The sequence below is a fragment of the Triturus cristatus genome, chromosome 10, assembly GCF_964204655.1.
Source record: "Triturus cristatus chromosome 10, aTriCri1.1, whole genome shotgun sequence".
In the NCBI taxonomy this organism is placed as follows: domain Eukaryota; kingdom Metazoa; phylum Chordata; class Amphibia; order Caudata; family Salamandridae; genus Triturus; species Triturus cristatus.
The window spans coordinates 915,909,308-915,934,800 of record NC_140593.1 but is presented as its reverse complement, the minus strand read 5'-3'; positions in this window follow the sequence as shown (position 1 = coordinate 915,934,800).

Sequence of the window (25,493 nt, the reverse complement as noted above, 5' to 3'; positions counted from 1 at the left end):
GGATTTATGGGATTTCAACTAGTGGGATATGGTGTAGATGTAACCCCTCATGACAGAAGTAGACAGCCCCTTCTCTAAAGTACTGGGGGCTCCATTGAGAAAGTTGTGAAGCTGCACATGAGGGACCCGTGAGGGTGCACAGGTCTGTCAGTGTATGTAACAGCCAGAGCTATTCACATGCTCCATGGTGCAAGCAGGCTGAGGAAGAAGCAACTGCAGACAAGGAGCTGTCCTCGCACAGAGGGCAACCTATCATTGTACACATGGCAAGTAGTGCAAGCATTAGAAAAGGAGAACAGTGCATGTTCACTGTATTTTTATCAGTTTGGCATGGGTTCCAAAAATTCAGTATGCAGGATAATATAAAATAATGTTAGCTACTTCCAGGATGTTGTTTCTGTACTTTTTCATGTAGCTCTTGCATGTTTCTCTTGTACAGTGCATAATTTGAACTGAGTGGCATCAGATTGAAAGTGCTGCGCTGCGGCTGAAGGCACTGCTTGTCTCTCACAGGGACTGTCAGTGGGTCAAAAAGGGGTTCAGAATACATGGCCATCAGAACCTTTGGCCTCTCTGCAGACCGCACAGCACAGTGTTCACAATTGTCAGTTGTAATTGTGATTCCATGCAAATAGGTGTGATGGGACCCCCCTCCAGGGGTGATGCAGCTTTCAAAAGTATGACAACGTGAATGTAAATGAAAATGCAGTGGTTGCTTGATTCTTAAAACTCAGCACCACTTTCAAATGTCACCAGACACCAATGTAAGTATTACTTGATTATGTAGTTGTTGAGATGAATTATTTCTTTTTTAATTATTTGTTGTGAGAATCTCTATATGTTTCCTTCTCTTGCAACGTGTGTCATTTTTGCAGTATTTATTTGTTTTAATTAGTGTTCCTTTCATATTTTTGGTTTAATTGTTTGTTAGAGTTTATTGTTTAAAGTTATTTATTGGTTGATTTAGAATAGTTTGATTTTTTTAATCAGTTAAGTCCTTCTTTGGTAAACACTAGCTTATGTTTTCTTTTGTAGTATGATATATATTTTATATTATTTATATATTAATATTTTTGTTTATATACATTCATTTATGTTTATGTTTGTGGTTAAATATTTATAGTCAATAATTATGCTTTTATAGTTTTTATTGTATGTGTTTTGGTGTTCAATTTCTTTGGGGTGCGTGTTTAATTTTTGAGTGATATAATATATTTGTATTTAAGTATTGATGTTTATTATAAGATTTGGGTATTTTTTAGGTGATTGTTTGATGTAAAAATAGTTTTTGTGGTGTGTTTTGTAAGGATTTATTAGTTATGTTGGTGATAATATTTTAGGCTAATATGTGGGAATCGATAGTTTTGATGTTATATGTTTATTTATAAGTGATGATATTTGTGTTTCAAATATTTTTGCTATCGATATATGTAAAGATCAGTATTCTTGACAATATTTCTCTGCTTGATATCTGTGATTTTTATAGTTAGGTATAGAAAGTCAATACTTTTTTTCTCTATAATAAATCTCCAATATTTGTGTACTTCGATATATTATTTATTGGATCAATATTATGTCAGTGATCCCCAAAGAATCCAGGTCTGTTAAAACAAATTTCGGAGAGGGTCACCAGAGCAAATTAACAACTACCTTTTTTCCTCTCTCTGTCTTGCTTTGTGCCAAAGTCTGATTATGAATAATGAGTTCCAGTCCAAGCATCTACAGATATTAAGCAAAGCATGTGCCACCTTACTAGGCCTGGGTGTGAAAATCCGCTCTGCTTGTGGAGTTTCTGGTGTTTTTCCCACCTCACGCTCCAGGTAGCGTGTGGAGTTCCGAAAAACTCTGCTTAGTGGAGCAAAGTTTTTTCCTCGCTCACCAATGTTAAGCTGGCTAGTGAGGAAAATCTTACTCCAGACCACCTTCCAGTGAGATTTCTCAATGCAGGCAGTTGCGATGGCTGCAACTGCTCATGTTGAGAAACCTTCCGTTTGCATTGAGGAAACTGCTGCTTGAGTAGAATATCTACTTGAGTGGCAGAAAGAAGCAGTGCCCACTTGCACTGTGCATGGTGCCATTTGTGCTGAGTTTCCAGTGCGGGACAAACACCCAGTGCTAAAAACTCACCGCAAATGTTTTCCACCCAGGCCAATCTTACCCGGAGATCAGGAATCCCCCTACATACAGACAACAGACTGGAAAGCTTTTCTTATTCAGGTATGTGAATTGAGTACAATCCTAGAAATTGAGGAACAAAAAAAGCCTTCATGTTCCAATAATAGGCATGTAAACTTGTTTATTAGCACCAAGGAGACACATGTACTGATAACGTACTGTAGAAGTGAATTTAACATTAATATATTGCAACAAATATTAATTAAAATGAAAAGAAGATACCAAATTTGACAATAACATGTTAAATAATTAGAACAGATCAAAGAATGCCCTCCAGTTGATTCAGCTTTTGATGATTTACCACTTGATAGGCAAGAAGAGGAACTGAAGTTGTAAGTGGCTTATTGGCTGAACACTGCTTTCTCTGTGATCCTTTTCAGCAGAATGATGTTAATGGTTTGTGAAATATAAGGCCCCTAACAAGTGATTTGAGTAATTCTTTACTAAGTGCATCTCCTATTCTTGGAATGTTAGCAGCCTTTTAAATTTGCTGCATATGAATATGTGTTGAGCAGGTACACAATAAAAACATGGTCATCATTTGGGAATCCAGGAGAAGCAGCACCAATCCCTAAATGTTGTCATTTGGTGCTTCTATTGCTGCTCTTGTTACTTTTGACATCAGGGAACATGAAGGCAGCCCCAGGAACAAAATGTTAACAGATCTCAAAGTGCCCTATGCTCGTTCCGTAGTTTCCATTTGTTGCCCTTCCCTTAGCCCCTAGAAGCAAAAATGGACTAAAAGATGATTGGGTGTGTAGGGTCAGTCATGTGAAATCTAAAGGGATCAAAGGAATTTTCATGTCACTTGCATTACCCCTGACATTGGGCAGATAAATGTCCATGGATAAAGACAACATCAATATTACAAACTACACAACACTGGCCTTTTCTCCTGGCATTGAAGGCCCATAGCAGTGATTCAGGAATTACTTTTGTAATATAAAAATGTCCTCAGGTCCTGCAAAAATATTTTGTGAGCCCTGACTGCCACCATATTATTCTCAGGTTCTAAACTGGTAATTGCTATTTTCTCGCAGAGATTCCATGCCCCAATCTTTTACTGTACCTCTACTTGGAGAAATCTAAGTCTTAACTAGACTATGCTGATCTGAAAACCTCCAGATCTTAGAATACCTTAAGAGTTCCCTCTCCCTTTGAGATTATGAGGTTCTGGCTGTGTGCTTCCTCTGAACTCTTCTAACTCTCCAAAACTTCATTCAGCTCATAAATCACATAAACATTTTCTCACAGACTTTTTTAAAAAGTTTGACTGTCAAGACCTTAAGCTCTCTGCCCATTTTGAAAGGGCTTGAAGGATGAATTAAAGATTGAACCCACCAGAGTAGTTAGGCTGGCTTCCTTGAAAAATCTTCTGCAACTGACCATTCAGATAGAGAGTTATCTTCAGGAAGGGAAAATTAACCATCGTAAATATTCCTCGTCAACCCTCTCTGTTAGATCATCATCCTCTGAGCTCATGTCCTATATGCCCTGTTTGCATTCCTGGGAGGTTGGGAAGCTTGCTCCTAGTACAGGGAATAGAGGTGAGTGACAACCAAAAACCTCTGCCTTCACCTATGAGGTCTTCTAATTTCATCTTTTTACCAGTTCTTATTGACTATGGAACCTCCAATATCTAGATGGATATTCAAGGGGCTTCCACACATTAGGTCCCAGTCTGTTAGATACAATTCCAGCTACTGTGGAAGCTGTGGATGGAGGTTTAGCGGGTTCCAGTTTATTTGTGGAGGAAACTCATCCCTTACCTCTCAGGATTGCTGCCCATTTTGAGAATCTCACCTTGGATTTGATTTCCTTCTCTCGTTATCCTATCATATTCGGTATCAATGGGTTAGTCAGTATTAATCACAATATCAACTGGTCTGCAAAAACCTTGTTTGTGGTTACAGTGCTTAGTATGTCTCGTTGTAAAGCTCATTTTCTGTCTTCTACTAAGGGTACCGAAGTTCTTCATAACAGCTCCTATCAGGCAATTGCAAAACTGTCGGAGATCTATGAAATCTATCACAAATATTCTAATGTGTTTGAGGAATCGACTACTGAGGAGTCACCTTCACATCACCCTTTTGATTGATCCATTGACATCTTTTCTTACACAATCTTCACTTATGAGCACATTTTTCTTTGTCTCCCCTGGAATAGAAGACTCTTAAGGGAGAATCTTTGCATTGATTTAAAGAGTGGGTTGACAGCTAAATCAACAAGGAGCCTGCTTGTGTTTTTGTACCTAAGAAGTTTACTTCTGAACTCTGACTTTGCATAAATTATAGGGGTTTAAATCTAGTGACTATCAAGTACCATTATCCCTTGCCCTTCAATTCTTATATCCTATAAATTGTTCAAGGAGTGAAGATGATCCACAAATTGTATTGGAGAGGGGCCAATCAGTTGATCCAGATTCAATCAGCTAATGAGTGGAGAAGGAAACAGCCCTATCTCATCCTCCTCAAACACGAAAGAACACACAAAAGGAGGTAAAGCAAATGTTAGTCACCCTATTTCTGTTTACCAAATGTAATTAAGGAAGGAGCACAAAAGCTTTATGAAAACTGCCCTCACCCAAAAGTTTTGGAATGCTTCATCAAAGGGCTGCTACTGACACCTCTGCGCAACCCAACGCTAGAGGCGGAGCAATAGGGAGGGGTAGAAAATACAAACAATAAAAGAAAAAGGAAAGGACGAGGATCCTACAAAAGTGCAGACTTATAATGGATTAAAACTGGCTATCAGATATCCTCATAATACTTTTATTCCTCGATCCCCCAGTCAGATATAAAAAAGGCAAAAAGATACCTACTGATGGTGGTGGTGTGAGTAAGTTAGGTACTCACCACCCCTCCGTTCTGCATAGAGGTCAACATGTTTCTGACGGTTTTAGGTTCTTTTTTCCGGCATTCGTCAGAACTAAACCAGATCCCTATGCTGCTTTCCCAATCAAAACCCCTCTAGTAAACACACTATACTGGGAACTACTCCACCTGTAAGTCTGGAGCTTTTGGTAACTTTACTCTTCCAATGGTATCTGTGAATAGAAACATAAAAACAGTGAAAACAAACTGTCTGAAACACAGACCATATAGGCATAAAAATAAGGTGAAAGTTTTTGTGCTCACAGTGCTCCATTACATTAAAAACTACCTATTTGGTGCAACTAGGGTGTTTCAAAAGTGGTGAATAATACACCCTTTTTAAAGACAATCGGGCAATCAGTGGCCCTACCAATCATATATATCGCGCACACACTTGGTGGATGACATTATTTCATGCAAATAGCGTGCTATATATGTACACATGCTGATAATGATGAACATCTCCACACACTAAAAGAGATGTTGAGGCACCCTGCCCCTCATATCGTACTCATAGTTTTAGGCATATCAGTAGGTGTGGTCTGTAGGAGAGTCGGATCTGCTTACTATGGTTAGCCCCACTTTTTGCTGGTGTTTCACTGTTTCTCGACTTTAGTGTGGCTGGGGCCCTGCTAATCAGGACCCCAGCCTAACTGCTTCCTCTCTAAAATGATTGCATGTATTTTAGGTACACTCCAGTTTGGTTACTTGGGTACCCTTGTCAGTCCCTAGTATATGGTACCTTAGGGACTAAGGGCATAGGTAGCCCAGAGGCCTACCAGGGGCTGCAGCATGTATTATGCCACTCCTGGGAAGCCTTCCAAAATGACATCACAGGTCTGCTACTGCAGCCTGTGTAAGGTGGCGCATGCACCCCTTACTAAGATATAGGCTACCTATATCTACCTTTAATCACTGACACATATAAACCTATAAGTCACTCCTATGGCAGGCCTTATCAATCCTGAATGCAGAGTGCTTGGCTTTGTGTGAGAGGGTGCCCATGCATGAGCAGGAACCCTCTGCAGCTTTCGGAGTCTATTCTCTGAGGCTGTTCTGTGATGCAGCCAGACCATATACTCTTAAGTGCATTATATCCTCGCTGTAAATGCTAACTTTGTAATGGCTGCATCGAAACATGTCGTGTTTGGTGTCAAACACTTTGGAATCCTACCCCCCACCAGTCCTGGCGGCGGGGGTAGAATTCCACCCTTCTAGAGTGAGAGACATGTACACACTGGTCTAACCGGTAATAGTTTAAAAGAGCCCTAGCATCACAAAATGGATGCTGTAGCCACAGACACGAGTCTGACCTCCTGCTGCTGGACGAAACTCCAGCAGGGGAGGCCTGGACAATAGGTTTCCTATCACAGGGAGGCGTAACCACCTCCCAGACAGGCTTTAGTGTATTGGGGCTGGGTGGGAACACTCAGTGAATGCTTTTCAGACAGTGCTGGTGGCACATTTGGTGTCCCCGTGCATAGTCCAGTTCAAACCGGTTGCAAGGGGCACTCAGTCCCTGCTCTGGTGCAAAACTGGACAAAAGGAATGGGTGTAACCACCCCTCTTCCCAGACACTCCCATAGGTGGGTCCCCAGAGTATGTCCAACCCCCTTTCTTAGTATAAGTATTGGACCCCACTCCTTAGGACTTCAGATTACACCTGGACAAAACTCTGCAATATATATCCTGGAACTTCGACATTTTACATCGACTAGAAGACGGAAGAATCTCCCTTGGGGTCAAGGAGTGACTCCCCTGTTCAAACAGGCACCAAAGAAGCATCTTGCCGGTCTGCATTTCCAAGGCTCCCACTGGATCCCGTTGGATTTGTGACTCAGGACATGGACTTCCAGACTTCTCAGAGGCCGACACGAGATCCCAGCAAAGCTGAGACCCGCAGTCCTCACGAGTGATGTGGGACCGGAACTCCTGGACACCGTGCACATTTGCTAGTGCATTTACTTCCCAAGCTTTCCCGAAGTTATGCATTAGGCTACTTGCAGTACAAACCCCGAGTACCATCTGCACTGAAGATTGTGGGCCTACACTCCACGAGTGTTCCGTGGGCCCACTTCTAGCATTTCTACTCGGTGCCCCTTCTCGATCTCCAGATGTGCCCTGACTCCCCTCCAAAGGGTGAGTCTCTCAGACCTTGCTGGTCTGCACCAAAGCCAATCCATGCTTTCTGCGTGGGTTGCTGTTGCCAAGGCTTGTTGGGTCCAATCTGGAAATCAACACCGCAGCACTCGACATCCTTTGTGGGACAGCTCGACTCCAGCTCCTGGTCATCCTCGAAACCTCTTGGTCCTCGTGGCTGAAGAGTCAAGCTTCACCTTCTTCACCTGAAGTGGTTGTTACCACTAGATGTCCTGAGGCATGAGTTGGTGTTGGGGTGACAGTAACAGGGTACTTTTATCAACATCATGTATTATCGATCTTAGTATTTTAAGACATCATCCTGGGGAATAGTACCCCGCAATTACGAAACCAAGTATGAATATGTATTCAATGTACATTGATCTTCTTCACAGAGTGTGATTGCAGGGGGTCGACCTCTACTCCAGCGCCAGTTTTATCTCTTCGAGATAAAAATGTCTCCGCATTTAATTATGCAGACGACATCCAGTTAGTCTTTAACATCGACTCCTCTGACCAGTCAGTCTCCGAATTTCAAGCCATCCTTGGCCACATCAGTAATTGGATGGGGGCAAACCACCTGAAACTCAACCCCGACAAGACCGAATTGGTTCTTGTAGGAGGCCCTTCCAAACCCTGGAACTCTAATTTCTGGCCCTCCAGCCTGGGCCGTCCTCCCCGCCCTACTGATTCGGCAAAAAGTCTGGGGGTTATCATCACCAAAGACCTCTCGATGAAGCCCCAGATAAATGCCACTGTTTCTTCTTGCTTTTTTCAACTCCGTAAAATTCGGAAAATTGCGCGTTTTCTCACCACCGAAGCTCTAACCTTGGCCCTTCTGGCGTTAGTAATTTCCAGAATTGACTACGCCAATTCCTTGTATGTTGGCATCCCTGACTACCAGCTCAAACGCTTGCAGCTTGTTCAGAACCAGGCGGCTCGCCTCATCTTCCATCAACCAAGGCACCACCACACCCGCCCCCTGCTAAAATCCTTGCACTGGCTCCCCGTTTCTGAACGCTGCAAATTCAAGTTAGGCTGCCTCATCTTTAAATCTCTTGTCGGCCTTGTCCCCTCGTTCATTTCCTCTCTCATTCACCCGTATGTCCCCTCCCGCAATCTGCGCTCAGCTCATTTGGCTCTTCTCAAAGTCCCCAAAGTCAAGCGCAAGAAATGGGGCGGTTTAAGGTTCTCGTTCCTAGCTCCATCTCTCTGAAACTCCCTCCCCCTGGACATAAGATTGGCTTCTCCCTACACCCACTTCAGATCCCTCTTCAAGACTCACCTATTCCGCTCGGCGTACAACTAAACTAAATTTCCTTTTTTCCCAGTTTTCTCCTTCCCTCTTCACCCTTACTCTTCCCCTTACCCTTGCCTCCCTCTCACTCCTCAGGCAGTTGCTTTCCGTCCCCTTCCTCAGCGCCAAGAAACTGTATAGTGTACGCCGCACTTTACAAATGCTTTTCACAACATCTCACAACATAGGCTACTTGTAGTACAAACCCCGAGTACCATCTGCACCGAAGATTGTGGGCCTACACTCCACGAGTGTTCCGTGGGCCCACTTCTAGCATTTCTACTCGAGGCCCCTTCGCGATCTCCAGATGTGCCCTGACTCCCCTCCAAAAGGTGAGAATCTCAGACCTTGCTGGTCTGCACCAAAGCCAATCTTTGCTTTCTGCGTGGGTTGCTGTTGCCAAGGCTTGTTGGGTCCAATCTGGAAATCAACACCGCAGCACTCGACATCCTTTGTGGGACAGCTCGACTCCAGCTCCTGGTCATCCTCGAAACCTCCTGGCTGAAGAGTCAAGCTTCACCTTCTTCACCTGAAGTGGTTGTTACCACTAGATGTCCTGAGGCATGAGTTGGTGTTGGGGTGACAGTAACAGGGTACTTTTATCAACATCATGTATTATCGATCTTAGTATTTTAAGACATCATCCTGGGGAATAGTACCCCGCAATTATGAAACCAAGTATGAATATGTATTCAATGTACATTGATCTTCTTCACAGAGTGTGATTGCAGGGGGTCGACCTCTACTCCAGTGCCAGTTTTAGCATTCACCTTAATGAATTCGGTAAGATGGACAGAGTGATGTACCATGTTGGACTGAGATAGACTGCACATACTGATATATCTAAAATTATGAGTACGATGTGGGGCAGGGTGCCTCAATATCTCTTTTAGTGTGATTAGGTGTTCATCATTATCAGCATGTGTATATATATGGCACGCTATTTGCATGAAATAATGTCATCCACAAAGTGTGTGCGTGATATATACGATTGGTAGGGCCACTGATTGCCCAAATGTCTTTAAAAAGGGTGTATTATTCTCTACTTTTGAAACACCCTAGTTGCAACAAATGGGTTGTTTTTAATGTAGTGGAGCACTGTGAGCACACAAACTTTCACCTTATTTTTTATGTCTATATGGTCTGTGTTTTGGACAGTTTGTTTTCACTGTTTTTATGTTTCTATTCACAGTTACCATTGGATGAGTAAAGTTACCAAAAGCTCCAGACTTACAGGTGGAGTAGTTCTCAGGATAGTGGGTTTACTAGAGGGGTTTTGATTGGGCAAACAGCATAGGGATCCGGTTTAGTCCTGACGAATGCCGGAAAAGAACCTAAAACTGGCAGAAACATGTTGACCTCTATACAGAATGGAGGGGTTTTGAGTACCTAACTTACTCACACCACCACCATCCGTAGGTATCTTTTGACCTTTCTTTACATCTGACTAGGGAATCGAGGAATAAAAGTATCATGAAGATATCTCATAGCCAGTTTTAATCCATTATATGTCTGCACTTTGTAGGATCCTTGTCTTTTCCTTTTTCTTTTATTGTTTGTATGGTCTAACTCTCCCTATTGCTCCGCCTCTAGCGTTGGGTTGCGCAGAGGCGTCAGTAGCAGCCCTATGATGAAGCATGCCACAACTTATTGCGGGTGAGGGCAGTTTTCATAAAGTTTTTGTGCTCCTTCCTTAACTAAATTTGGTAAACAGAAATAGGGTGACTAACATTCGCTTTACCTCCTTTTGTGTGTTGTTCAAACAGCCATAAACAGCCCTGAAAGCCAAATGGATAGCAGTCCAGGAGCTGAGAACCGGATAGCACAACTTCACGAACCAGCGACTGCATCCTCTGATCATGTGACAGTACTTCTCTTTTGTCTAAGGCTAATTCAGAAAAAATAGGCGATTAGCGTTTCTGTAGGGATTTCCAATGACCTTATCCAGTGGAGCAGAACGCCTCCTCAAAATAGGCAACATTCATTCCAGAATGGAATGCATAAATATGCATTGTGAGCATTAACCTTTTTTTTTGTGACTTGCTGTTTGTAAGATGTTCAGTCAGGGGACCTCAGCTGTGATTACTGAAAAATAATGTCCTCCCCTTTTGACAGGTATAATGCAAACTTGGGAACTGTAAACAATCCCTTAGTAAACAACGCGTGGCATCCATCCTGACCTGAACATGTGACTTTCTTGTGTGGTGAAAAGTAATTATGAAGCACTTGTGCTGGCCTTCCCTCGAGTCTCTAGTGGTGCTGGGTAATTCTGCCAGTGAAGCGGCAGAATTTATTACTAATTTTGTGTTATGAGAGTAATGCAGAATTAATATTTCCTCCAATTCTGCCTTCCTTTTCTTTTTTCCCATTTGAAACCTTATTTACACCATAGAGGCAATCAAGTTAAAAAAAGACTCTCTCCCATTCCAGTTGATTGACAACTAAAATATGATCTTCTGGAGATTTGTGACTCCCAATATTTTAAAGGAAACCTCAATATCTTATAGATTGGAATTATTCCAACGATTGTGACAACCTGGGGTTGTCGAGTGCACTAACCGGGTGGACACCGGATGGAAGTCCTCCACAGATTTGTGATAAGGGTACCAGTGCTCTTTTTTCCCTTTCAGGTGCATCCCACCTTAAATTGACTGGTGTGGTCTGATTTCCAAAGGCACATATACTTCTTCTCTAATTTTAGGCTCAAGTTTGTCTCCCCTTGTCCTTGTCCCCTGGTCCTGAATTACCACAGTCGAAACACGGTGACCTTACCAGATGAGGAGTCCCATTGTAATATGATTTCTGATGCATCACTTTTAATTTTAAAAGGAATAAAGGAATTTGATCTCTGTTGTTCTTGTGGAAGACAGTAACTACCACAGGGTGGATTTTACATTGGACTCATTTTTATTACCATCACCGTTAAGAAAATAAAGACAGAACACAAAAATATGAGCCTTTCTCAATAAAGACTTTTGAAAGACTTTTTGAATTTTGTGTATTGTATTTCAGAAGATAGATATTTCTATATCGGTTTTTTCTGTTTGACATTAAGTGTTTTTGTTTTGGAATGTATGCAAATATTGGCATAATTTTAAGTCAGATAAATGCTCTTCTTGATTACATCTGTTTTCCAGTGGGAATTCTTATTCCATTGTGGTTTAAATTGTTGAATTTATCCCTGCTGTACTTGATTGTTCTTTGTTCCTTATGCTATTCGCCTAAGACACACGAGGTTATATGGGTGAATCCCCATTTGTAAAACATTCCAAGTAAGCAGCAGCCAAAGTTCATGCTCTTCTTTAGGTTAAAAGATTATATTCCAAATTATCTTGTAATCTCAGAGGCACTAAGACGAGGCAGAGTTTAAGTGTGCTCCCTTTCCCTTGGTTGCACTGTACTCGGGCATGCTTGGTGATGATTCTGCTGCGGCTCTTCGCTCTTGTTAAAACTTCACCTTCCTCTAGTTTAAGGGCGCCATGGAATGCTAACTAGGCACAATGTTCTATTCCTGTCCATCTCGGACGATACACAGGAAATCGAGTGGCTCTTTTCCTTCCTGAGTGCTTGAATATGGTAATGTGGAATGCAAGAAGATTTAAATGGAACCTGGCAATTTTAGATACTGCCTGGTAAATAATTTTTATTGACAACAGAGTAAGGTTAAAATGTATGTATGGTTTATGTTCCTATGTGTTTGAAGCATATGATTATCAGTTGTTTTTCCTGCCTCATTCACTATTTATTACCCTGTTCAAGATTGCTGAACCATTTCCTGAATTATGGCACTTTCTACTTTGCTCTATAAAAGGAAAGTCCATTTTGAGTCCTGTTGTCTCACACTTGTTTCTGCTAGATTGTTTACTCTCCGGAGCTTGTGGGACCCCCGCCCTTTCCTTTTATTGTTTTTTATTCTCCCGCTTGTTTGCATTGTTTCTTGGCCTGGTCAGCTGGTAGGATTTTTCTGGCCTCCTTATTTTCCCTTGCTTGTTAATATTATTTCTGCAGCATTGCTAGACTTCTAGTACAATCTTGCACTAGCTGGGTAGATAATAGGCTGTAACATACAGACCAAAAAGACTTTCAAGCACCACCAAGAACACCAGCTCTTGCGAGGTACAGTTTTTTAATTCTAGAAAATATTGCTAATTTAAAATCAGTTATCACTTTCACAGGACTTTGCACATTGTTTTTCCTTAATTACAGATAGGAATGTATAGTAGGTAAGGAAGAGGATTATTTGTCAGATAGTAAAGCATAGATTAGCAGTCTTGAGTTCTGGTTATTTTTGCATGAATAGCATATACTCAGGTAGATGTATGTAATGTTGTCTTAAACATGGCATCCATCATCCAAATTTCAATATTCCTGAGTATTACTAGCTTGTAAACAGTGGTAAGTATTAGTATTTTTGGAAGGGCTTTCATTATCATATATTGGAAAGGGTTGGAGGGTATTATTCTGTTTTAGATACGAAGGTCTAAGTATGTCGCTAAATGTTTTAGATTGCGGTGGAAGAGATTTACTTGCCTGTTTTTTTCTACTAACCAGTCAATTTAAATTTGGGATAGTGGGTGGTCTCTGGTAACAAGTGTAGGAATGTGTGTCCTTATCCTCCTTAACGTTGACTCACAGGCCTCACAGGATATGCTTGCTAAATGCTCTGATTTATTGGTCAGGGGCAATTACTACCAATTCTGTTGCAGAGGAAGAGTGGTTATTTTTTGTGCTTTTTCAACTTGATGTCAAATAGTGTTTGTACTGCCTTTGCAAGAGGGTGAGTAGTAATTTACACACATCCAGTGGGCCCTTGATTCAATATTTCTGTCCTTGCAAAAAACATACCCATTTAGTTTCAATATCATATATCCCCTATTCCAAAGGACAAATAGTCAGAGGGACACACTTTCCATTGTGTTCCTGTTAGTGTGGAAAACAGCTAACTTGTTTTAATCTTTTTATAAAAAGTGTTTTAGCTTGTTTATTTTTTATTTTTTGAATGACCTCCCGTTCACAAATGATGGTTTCGAGTAGCAAATACAAGAGAAATGTATTTGTTTTTATTATTTATGTATTTTATTTGTAGAGATTTATATAGCGCAAACTTGACCCAAAGGCATCAGAGTGCTTCACAAAAGTTTGCATAGTAGTAGTTATAGGGTTGCAGATTGAGGTAGACATAGAGGCCAAACAAAGGCTGTACGTGAGTGAAACATAAGACGGCATGAATATCAGTAGCTAGCACAGTTTTTGAAGTAGTATTTTTGTGTTTTATTTTCTTAAAGATCAGTTTATTTTGCTTTTGTTTCCTCCTGTCCTCCTGCAATGCAGAAGATTTTTTTGGTAAATCTTAGTCTGATGAAGTGTATGAAAAAAATATTCAAAAATATTTTTGGGTTATTTTGTTAAAACAGTGCAATCAAGATTTGTTTAGATGCATATTTGTGCCTAATAATTTAAATACATGCACATTTTGCTGCTGTGATTCGTAAAATAACTTGAAAACATTAAATGATTTTGTATTTGTGAGTTTATTACCTTTCCAGAATATTCTGTTTTCCTACTGTTCTATTTTATGAATATGAAGTTACTTTCTGTTACGTTTGTCTTCTGGTTGTTGTTTGATATTAAATCTAGGTGGAGAAATGTCTGTTTTTAAAAAGAAGCGCTACTTGAATGAAAACAGTCCATTTTTTGGTGTTTGCCTAGAGGTGAAATATAGGATTTGTATCATGCTGGTGAAAATGAAAAGAGTAGTTAACACATGATTGTTATGCTAATTTATGGAGAAAACGAAGAAGATTATCACGTTAGACTTATATACACATTTTTCAACCTAAAAAAACCCAGTTTATTTGGGGGTGAAAAATGTTAATAATGCTTTGTTTTCAAGATACGTTTATGAAAATATTTATAATAATCACGTAGTATTTTTTCAAGGTCTTCTAATGGAGGAGTAATGATTTAATTTCGAATATCACCTAAACATTAAATAAAAGGTGAACCGAATTATTAAAGGACAGTTAAAATTACATACTGATTTTATTTTTTGCATACCCTGTAACATAAAGATAGTCATTATCATTGTTCAAAAAAGGTACTTCATTGCAAATATTTATTTTATTGCTCGTTATTTTTACCTGAGGAAGAAGGGATGACAATATGCCACAACCTTCTTCCTTTATGGTGATGAGTACATTTTTATTTTTTTCCCCACATAAAAAAGGAATTTCCTGACATAAAAATCATTTGGCTATTGTCTAATAATATATATACAATCCTGTAACTTTGAAACTGAGTTTTGGCTATATATATATATAAATTTCTAAGGACATATACTTGGATAGCATCAGAAGATACCATGACATGATTAAGATATGGCTTGACAAGTCTATGCTCAGTATGGAAGAGTACCTGTTCCTCCGCTGCTTGAATCCGGTGGCTCCTACATTTTACCATATCCCCAAAGTCCACAAGGACATTCAACACCCCCCGGGTAGACCTATTGTTTCTTCCCAAGGGGGATTAACTGAACATTTATCTATTTTTGTTGACTCCTTTCTTTTTCCTTTAGTAAAAACCTTACCGGCGTACATCAAGGATTCACAAGACTTTTTAAAGCGTATTGAGAAACAACAATGGAATCCTGACTTTAAACTTATTGTGCTAGATATCACTAGCCTGTACACCAGGATAAGACACGAGCATGGCTTAGAAGCCGTAGCCTATTTTCTAAAGAGAAAACCTCTGAAATTTATGGAACATAATGCCATGATCCTTCAATTTACTGAGTTCTGCCTTAAAGCCAACATTTTTGTTTTCGGTGACGATTTTTACCATCAAAGGTCCGGTAATGCGATGGGCACCTGTTTCGCCCCCAGTTACGCGAATTTATTCGTGGGCTGGTGGGAGAAGCAGGTGTCCAGAACACCCGGACCGATTGATTATAACAGGGCGGTCAGTTGGTACAGGTACATAGACGATCTTTTTATTATTTGGGATGGTTCCTTTGAGACAGCCTCTACCTTTATTGATAACCTGAACAAAAATACCATCAATTTGGAATTCAGTGGTGTAGTTAGTGCTGAAACTGTTAACTTCCTTGATCTACAGGTCAGGATAGTGGATAACCAATTATCTGTATCACTGTACCGCAAACCCACAGCCGGATATTCGATCCTGCATTCTACCAGTAATCATCTTCCCGGGCTAGTAAGAAGTATCCCGTATGGAGAATTCTTGCGGCTCAAACGAAATAGCACCAGGGTGGACGATTTTGAAAAGGCAGCCAAAGATAGCATCAGTAGATTTGTAACTAGAGGGTATAATAAAGCATTCCTTGAGAACACTCTACAGCGAGTAAGGAATATACCCAGGGCCACTCTATTCAAAGAGGACGAGCGAGCTGATACACAAGAAAAGAAAAAGAAAAGCAAGAAAAGTAGAATGGATGAGTGTGATACCAACAAGTTTAGAATGGTGACTACCTTTTCAAATGGTGCCAATCAATTGAAGCATATCTTAAGAAAAAATTGGCACATTTTGAAAACGGATCAAGTGATTGGTCCAGATATTCCTCCTGCCCCTCTAGTAACTTTTAGAAAAGCAAGATCTTTAAGGGACAGTTTGGTTCATAGCCATCTATCTACTAGCCCCAAGGTGATGGGAACCCTAAGGGATCTTAGGGGTTTCTTCCCATGCGGCAAATGTAAAGCCTGTGTAGGCAGCAGAAGGACATTGACCTATCAGGTTATTGGTCTTAAGAATCCTCGACCCATTAAGAAGTTCATTACATGTAACACAAACTATGTAGTTTATTGCCTGGAATGCCCGTGTGGCCTACGGTATGTGGGCAGCACGATTCATTGTGTTAAGATTCGCATCCTGGAGCATATGCGAGCGATAGCTAAGAATGATGTCACCTACTCTGTCGCGAGACATTACTCTGAAAAACATAATAGCAATAGGGAGCTATTACGCTATTATGTTTTGGACCAAGTCCCCATAAGTATCAGGGGTGGGGATAGAATCAAACAACTGCGCAGGCTTGAGTCACGTTACATTATAGATTTGGGAACAAAAAATCCCGTTGGCATGAATGTGGGCGAGGAATTATCGGTTCATCTTGGTGACTAAATAACTATAGAAATATTAATAGGTTAGAAGTATATGGCCTAACTATAGAGATCAGGTATACAAAATTTTGTGAGATGTTACATTTATTTAAGTGGTACTGTTTCTGTGTGATGACTGCTAACGTATCTCTTTTTGTATTTATAGAATGATTGTGATAGAGGCTTTTGTATAGGGGTCATATATTTGCTTGTAGGTACAGTGATAACAATGAGGTTCAGGCCGATACACGGCGTTATGTCAGTAACTTTTTTCCATATATTTGCCAATTGATTTACAGTTGCAAGCTGCTCCTCTGCAATGGAGGAATATCTCCTCTTTCTGTTTCACTACCGATCTTGCAATGACGGTAGCCGATACACGGCTCAATTATGGTCAAATTTGTGGGACTTCATGTGCCGATACACGGCGTAATAACTGCAGAGTAAATGTACATATCGATGCAAGCAATTGTCTTTTAAAAATGAAGACTAACATTGGGGACCTATTTATGGTATAATGTTTATCAATTTGTAATTTGTATTTATACATTTTAACAATTGTCTCTCCCAATGTGGCGGCTGATTTCCAAAGGTGATTGCCTCATTTTGTTGTCCCATTTTGATGTCCATGTGAAAGAATACCATGTGACTCTTGGTTTGCCTCTTTAAATATGCCGTTTTTTGGCGCGAATTTTGTAAAACATTTGATTAAGGCATCGCCGAAACGCGTCATGTTTTCTCATGCTCGCAAATGCAATAAATGACTAAATAATTGCAGGAGTGTCCCGTTGAGTGCTTTTCCAAGTTCCTGAAAGTGACTGGGAGTGAGCGCGCATTTTAAAACGCGAATGCACCTTCGCGTTTCAAAGCACCCGTCTACTGAGTGCGCTGGTTTGAAGGTGCAGACGGAGCAATGATATATATATATATATATATATATATTGGTAAGTTTTGTCTTTCTTTTTGTTTTAACTAGGGTGTTCATACCTTTTTAACTGTAAGAGGCACCATCTGTTGAGCTTTGCAGAAGTTCTGTGTTTCCCCACAGACACTGGACTACACAAACAATGGTGGACGGCCTCTTTTAACATTTCTACAGGTTTAGGTTTCACTATAATTTTAAATACAAATTGTTCAAGAATATATGATTTTTTTTTAAATTATGTATGACTAAAATGATTGCCCTCATTACGATGTTGGTCGGAATCATTAACACCAGACACCGCATAGGTCATGGGACCGACCAACACCCAGTCAGCACATTAGGATGCGACCAAACAATGTTCAGTCACATGTCTGGTCGTAGTTCATGATCCCAAGGTAAAATGGGAGGTGTGGTTCATCCCTACACCTGTGTGGGTGCAGGGATCAACAGAGGGGCACCACAGGTGCCCACCCAGCCTCCAACCGGCTGTGCACCCAAGAGGGCCCTGCCAAGGGCCCCCAAAGACACTTACCAACTGGTTTCCGTGTCGGTCAGACTGGCAAGGAAACTCTTTCGGAAAGCATCATCGTGATCTCAAGGGTGGGCCTTACCACATTACGACTGGTGGATGGGCTCTCTGAGCTGCCGGAAGCCAGCCGGAATAACCGTTGGATTTCTTTCTGACTGCCCTCATCCAAATGAGATGGTCATAAAGGAATCCGAACAACCCATTATGATGTGGCTCGGAAGGCTCCAACCATTGGTCAAAGCCTTCCGATCCACATCGTAATCGGCCCCTTAATTACATTTCAAATTAACCCTGTTTTTGATTGTCTTGCCCTAAAAAGGTCAGTCGCCATCTTGGTGTGGGCAAGTCCAAATCTGAAAAGAAAACTGTCTAATTCTTCACCATTCATAAAATAATGTTCATAACAACCAGAAGAAAATTGAAATGCTGAGCATCATAGCATACACTAAATAAAGATGCGAATTGTAAAGCACATATTCATAGAAGTAAATGTATCTGCTGGGGAAAGGTTTCTGCTGTATAAAGCATGGAGTAAAGGCAGTGTGAAGACATGCAGAGTGAAGTTTGATATTTGATTTGTTCTGAGTAGGTTCATAGAGGGGCTTCTGTATTTGATAAATTAGCACAATTAACACATTAATTGTAAAAATATTTAACAAATATAACTCATTTTGGTTCACCATAGACACATTGTAAACACTTTTTTACAGCTGGAATTCATGCTATCACTCTAAAATGAGGTCGGTTCCTTTGACCCCTTGTGACTAGTCCTGTTGAGGAACCAAAAGCACGGTTTGAAGGCATCTTTGACTGCCACAAACGTGGCAATGTGGCTGCTTATCCATACATTCCAAATAGAGTTTGTGGTATAATGAATTGACTTTACATCATCAGTAATACTTTAGACCAACACAGTCTGTTCTACCTGTCTCAGATACACAAGTCTCCAAACATATTTTACTGGGTTTATCATGTACTATGATACCAAGGGAAATAAATTGTCTGTAGTTCCATATCCCTTGTACACTGCAGGCATGCTACGTGGTCCCTAATACTGTCAAAATTGTTCAATTAATGGGTAAAAATACAATAATTTCAATACATATCCCAGTGATAGCCATGCCCATTTCATTAACAACATTTCCATAATAGACCGTGTATGGCTATTTTGCAATCAAAATCACATTTTCATCCCTAAACACCATGTATTTGTTTTTACAAATAAAGTGGAGTCTCAGGAAATTGACCAAAGATAATTTGGCCCTTTTTGAATGATATCCATGCTTGTTAAGTTATCTAATTTGACTCCCTCAAAGGCAGCTGGGTATTTAATAGGGTATTGATGAATATATTACAGGACTTGTTCTTCAATGACATGGGAAAATAATTCTGTGGAATAGTTTTGCATCCTTTTTGGGGGCTGAAAGAATTAGTAACTTCTAACTTTCTTGGAATTGTATTACTATCACCAATTGCATTGCTGATTTTGATGAGTCTTCAGCCAAATATATAGATGAGATAGAAGTATATCACTCTGTACAGTGTCAAGTCCTGGAGTTCTGTTTAGTTCCAATGCTAGAAACACATTTGACTAAGACAAATTCACCTTCAGCACATTTGTTGTGATGGGACATAGGTCGGCAAGCAGTATTGTGCTGCATTTTAGTTAAATCAGCTTTTTCATGTGGGCAACTCCAGATCCTCTAAGCTCCCTATCATCTTAAAGGTCTCCTGGGGATTCATCTTCTCTCCTGTTTTCGTCAAACTCTCCATGGTGGGTCTTGGTTCCCCTGTACTCACTGCTAACAGGATTAAAAATCACCAATAAGATGATGACACAGAAATCTACTCAAATAAGATATCCATTGTTAGAAATTGGGTTACTAGTTGACTAGGGTGTAAGCCCTGGTCAAGTAGCTACCACAATCCTAGTTAGGGTAACCTGTGGTCAACTCCCTGGTAGCTCGGCACAGAGCAGTTAGTTTTAACTTAGAGGCAATGTTTAAAGTAAACTTCAAACTGTAAAACAGAGATAACACAACCCAAAAAGATCCCACACCAGGCCAGAAACATAGAGCTTAATTTAATGAACAAAACAAGTCAAAAACAACAAAATTTCCATCAAATGAATCAGTCACGAATTTTCAAAAAATAAACTGCAATAAAGTGCTTGAAAGCAAAAACCAGCAAGTGGGGACAGCTGGTTGTGGTGGACTGGGTCAAATTCAATATTTTAAGCCAAATGCGATGGAGTGTGGGTCAAATGCAGTCCTAGATTTTTCCTGCTGAAGGTTTACCGACTCAAGTTTTGTGTCAAGAGTCCTGTTCGGACAGGCGGGCTGGAGCCTCGCATTGGCAGTCCATGTGGGTGATTGATGATTGCTGTGCTAAATGGCTCACACTGATTTTCCATGCAAGCGGTATGGTTCTGGTGTAAACAGGCCAGTTTGCAGTCATGAAGAGCCCAAAATTTATAATCTAAGAGCTTGAGAGCCACACCGAGGGCCAAGGTCCTGAGAGGTACCTCCTAGGGGACATGGCAACCCTTTCCTCCCCCTTATTCTTGGACCTGACTATGTCTCTTTTTGCCTTCCCCTCTTTCTCCTTGGGGTCACTTCCAGGTACCTTCTTTTGCATCCTGGTGCTGATCCATTGGTCTCCCTCCTTAGCAAGCTCCCTGGGTTCAGTGAGCTTACTATCAATCAGTTATTAGCACAGATCTGGAAAACAAAGACTGAACATGTGCCCCCTTGCAATAAAATTGTACAGTCCCTGATATTCCTTCATTTTACTGCCCTTCAACCAACCATCTAGTGCCTTGCAAAAGTAATCCACACAATCCAACCACGTCTGTTGGACTAGTTTCTACAGTCCCTCAATGTCTGTCTGTATTTTGTTCGGGGTCTGATCGTACTTCCTGACAAGGGCTTCTTTTATGGGGAGATACCTCATCCTATCTCCCTTCTCTAGGGCCAGTAGGGTGTCCCTCCTTTACTAGGGATATGTCTACGCTGACTACCTCCTCAATGTTCTTCAGAGATCTTGTGCGTCCTTAAGGCAACCTCATAATCCTCAAACCACTTGTCAACATCATCCCTTACAACAAGGTCAGGCACCAGACCTTTTAGAAAGTGGGCCTTCGTATCTCCAGAGGGCATTGTAGAAATTCTGCCACTATAACTGCTGGACTGTCTGGCCTTATGTCCAGCTCCTTAAGGCTCCTCTCATGAGCCATATGCTACAAGATAACATTCTCCTCCATATGCCAGTTTCTTTCCCATGGCTAGTCTCTTTTTTTCCATTTGGAGCTTAGCCTTAGTCATCTAGCCTGTACTCCCTCTCTGCCTTCCTTTTCACAAGCTCACATCATTCAATATTCAAAACAAGACCAAAACAACAAAATTCCAATCAGTAAAACCAGAGGGCCCGATTCAGAGAATTAAGTTAAGACAAAATCCTAAACGTACTACTTTTAGTATTCACAGAATGCACTTACTACTTTTGGTATTCACAGAATGGATTTACAACTACTAACTTTACGTCCGCACTCGGGCTGGAAATTCCGGCCCGGAGGTGGAGCTTCCGGCCCAGAGGCGGAGCTTCCGGCCCGGAGGTAGAGATTTCGGCCATGGCTAAATCTCTGCCACCGGCTGGAATCCACACCTCCGGGCCAGAAGCTCTGCCTCTGGTTTGGAAGCTCCGCCTCCAGGCCGGAATCTCCGGCCCGAGTGTGGACGTAAAGTTAGTAGTCGTAAATCCATTCTGTGAATACCAAAAGTAGTAAGTTTAGGATTTTGTCCTAAGTTAATTCTGTGAATCGGGCCCTGTGTTTTGAATTTTTAAAGCATAGAGGGGCATATGTATGAAGCCCATTTTCCGTTCGCAAACAGACCGATTCTCAGAATCGGCCCATTTGCGAATGGGAAAAAACCTTTTGGGATGTATCATCCCAAAAGGCCCTCGCAAAAATGGGAATCACAAAATTTGCGATTCCTTATTTTGCGAAAGCATTTAAGGAATCGCAAATTGCGATTCCTTATATGCGATGTAAAAAGCACCCAAGTTGCGCAATTTCTCCTTAAGAAATCGCAAATTACCACCAACTTCATGTTGATGGTAATTTGCAACTTCTTTGAAAAATTCACTTTTTTGCATTTTTCGAAGTGCCATGTGGCGCACATACATGCCCTTAGGGCATGTATGTGTCCCACATGTGCACACATGCACAATTAAGGGGTGCAACAGGGTGTCCTTTTGACACCCTGGCACCCTTAAAATTGCATTCTCAATTTGCGATTTTCTAATTCTAATTTTCTTGGCCCATAGGAATGAATGAGGAGGTATTTCTTAATTGCAAATTGCAATTTGCGATTCGCAATTAAGGAATATGTAGGATTCGCAAAATTATTTGCAAATCCTATAAAACATAGCGTTTTGCGATTCTCAAATAGAGATTCTCTAAAAGTCGCTATTTGAGAATCGCAAATGTATCCTTTGATACATATGCCCCTTAGTGAATCTAGCACCACAAAGCGCGAACTCAGGAAATCTGGTCGTGCTGGATTGGGTCAAATCCAGGTCAAATTTTAAAGTTCAGGCTCACTGCGATGGAGAGTAGGTCAGATGCAATCCCAGTTTAGCCCTGCTGAAGGTTTAAGTTCTCAAGTTTTGTGCCAAGAGTCTTGTTCTCGTTGGAGAGGGCCACGAGGAGCAAGGAGAACATCATGGGAGGTTGTCTGCATGGCCCAAACATCAGACCGGGCTTCAGTCAAGCAGGCTAGAACTTCACATTGAAGGTCCCCCACAGGCGGTCCATGCTGCTGTGTGAGATGGGCTGTCAGCGTCTCACACTGATTTTCAATGTGATTGGCGCTGTCTCATTGCAAACTGGCCTGTTCACAGTCGCAGAGAGCCAAAACCTTGATTTTAGAGCCTGTGAGCCACACCAAGGATTCAGGACCTGAAAGACACAATTTGGGAGTCTGAAACGTGCTGTATCTGGGTCCAGGAGCTGTTTAGGGAGCCTTGTGTGACCCTGAGGCTCAGATAAAGAGGCCAGCAGACTAGCCCTTGGAGTCAATCTGGAGTCGTGGATTCATGATGAGGTTGCAGGTCAAGTTCCTCTTTCCCAGGCAAGGAGGGCAGCAGGTCAAGCACAGCATGGCAGCAGTTACTTTAGAACAGTAGTCCAGTAGAGTGGCTGTCCTTGCAGCAGCACAACAGTTCTTCTTCTTGTGAGAGTATTCACAAGTCCAGAAGTGTATTGAAGAGTTGGTGTCTGGGGTCCTCTTTTTATACACTGGTGCCCTGGTTCTCGGAGGTCGGGGACATTTCTAGATAGTGGCTTTTAAGTGCATGGAATCTCCTGCCTCACCTGCCCTGGCTTCAACCTGACTGCATTAACAATGCAGGGTCATTAGGCCCTTTGTGTGAAGGCAGAGAACAGGCTATTCAGTTGGAAATGGGGTTGTGCTCAGTTTCACCTCCATCCAGTCAGCAGATTGCCCAGCCAGGCACACCTAATCCCCCTATTCTGTGTCTGGGTAGAACTTGCAGAGTCTAACTGTCAGTTACCCCAAGCCATGTGGCCCAAGACAGGCTACAGGCACAAAAGGGCTTAGGGCACAAAAATGCCAACTTCCTAAAAGTGGCACTTTCGAAATTGTAATTTAAATTCCAATTCCAGAGGCACAAAAAAATAAAACGGCACCTGGTTCCATTTGGAAATTACATTTACATAATGTAATAAGGTAACTGCAATATCATTCTATGGGAGTGCTAGTCCTCACAATAGAAAACATGGTGTTGATACTTTTTGACTACCAGGATAGGTAAAACTTAAAAGTACAACCTTTCAAATACACAGCACCCTGTCCTATGGGCTACCCGGGGCCTAACTTAGGGGTGATTTATATGAAGTAAAAGGATAGTTTAAGGCTTTGCAAGGGGGTTTAAATGTCAAGTCAATATAACAGTTTAAAGCTGCATTCAGGTTACAATGGCAGGCCTGCGATATGTTTTACAATGCTACTCAAGAGGGTGGCTAAATAGGTGCTGCATGACCACTGGTAGAATTGAATTTACAGGCACAGAGTATATAGGATACCAATCTACAAGGGACGTATAAGCACATTAAATATGCCAATTAGATATAGGACTATTTAACCATGTTTAGGTGAGTGAGCACAAGCTCTTTAGCCATGTTTGGCAGTGGTAACGTATGCAGAGTCCTAAGGCAAACAAAAAAAGTACAGCAAAAGGAAGGAGGTGAGGCAAACATGTTTTGGGGAAAACCATAGCAAAACTTCCCTTACATAAAGGGCATCTGAGAATGTGGGAATGCCATCTAACTAAATAATCACAAAGGAGTTTAGGATGCCATGTTTGGGACCATGAAGGAACACCTTGCAGACAAGAATTTAAAAATGTATCCTGGGAGAAAACTCTGAAGATGTCATGGGCATTAATATTTTGTTTAAAAAAAAACTCCCACTTTTTTATACATTTGGCGAGAGACTGCCTGAAGAATGGTGTCCAGTTCCTGTGCCTTCACAGGAGCCATCATGTTGGCAGCTCATGTGAAGGCACATTGATCATTGCAGGGTGGGTAGTGATGTCACAATATCGCTGATAGTAGTTGTTATTAATAATAGTATGTTATATTTCAGTAGCAGGTTGTCGGGTTTGTACCGGTATAGAGAGAGAAGTTTTTTCAATTATGATTATTTTAATTAAAAGCATTTATTTGTTGTAAATTAAATATTAAGTTGTTTATTGATTATGTTAAATTGTTTAATTTGGAATTCAATGTATATTTTATTTGTTATCTCACTTGATTTTCTTTTTACTATTTTAAATTATTTTTATTTTTTCTGAATAATATATTATTCATATTTTCAGTGTACTAAACTGTATTATGCTTTATAAAATAGTTTAATACGCTTTTCCTACAGTTGCTTTGACTGAAGTGGGAATAGCCAATCTAAGACCTCTGCAGTCCAACTTTGTCCCTACTGTTGATCACAGTGGAGAAGTGTGGCTCACTGGTTAGAGAAGGCATACCCTGAAGCATAGGTCAGACCTGGGACCAGGGTTCAATTCCCGACGCGGCAGGGTCTGAGCCCAAGTGTCCACGGACTCGATAATTCTCACTTCGGTGCCTACTTGAATCATGGGTTCACACTCTGCAACTCTGGGCAATAGCTTGCTTAATCTCCACTACGGCCCCCCCGCGGCGGGATGCCTGGCTTTCACCTTGGGGATGCCCAGTACGGGTTATCTCACAGGGAAAAAGCCAGGACGGGTTCCCAATGCAAGCGCCGAGATGCCCAAGGGTAAGTCGAGCGCTATATAAGAACACACATACATACATACAGTGGATTTATATAGTTTAATATATTGTTGTTTATTGTTATTATTTTGTATTTTGTTGTTTAGATCT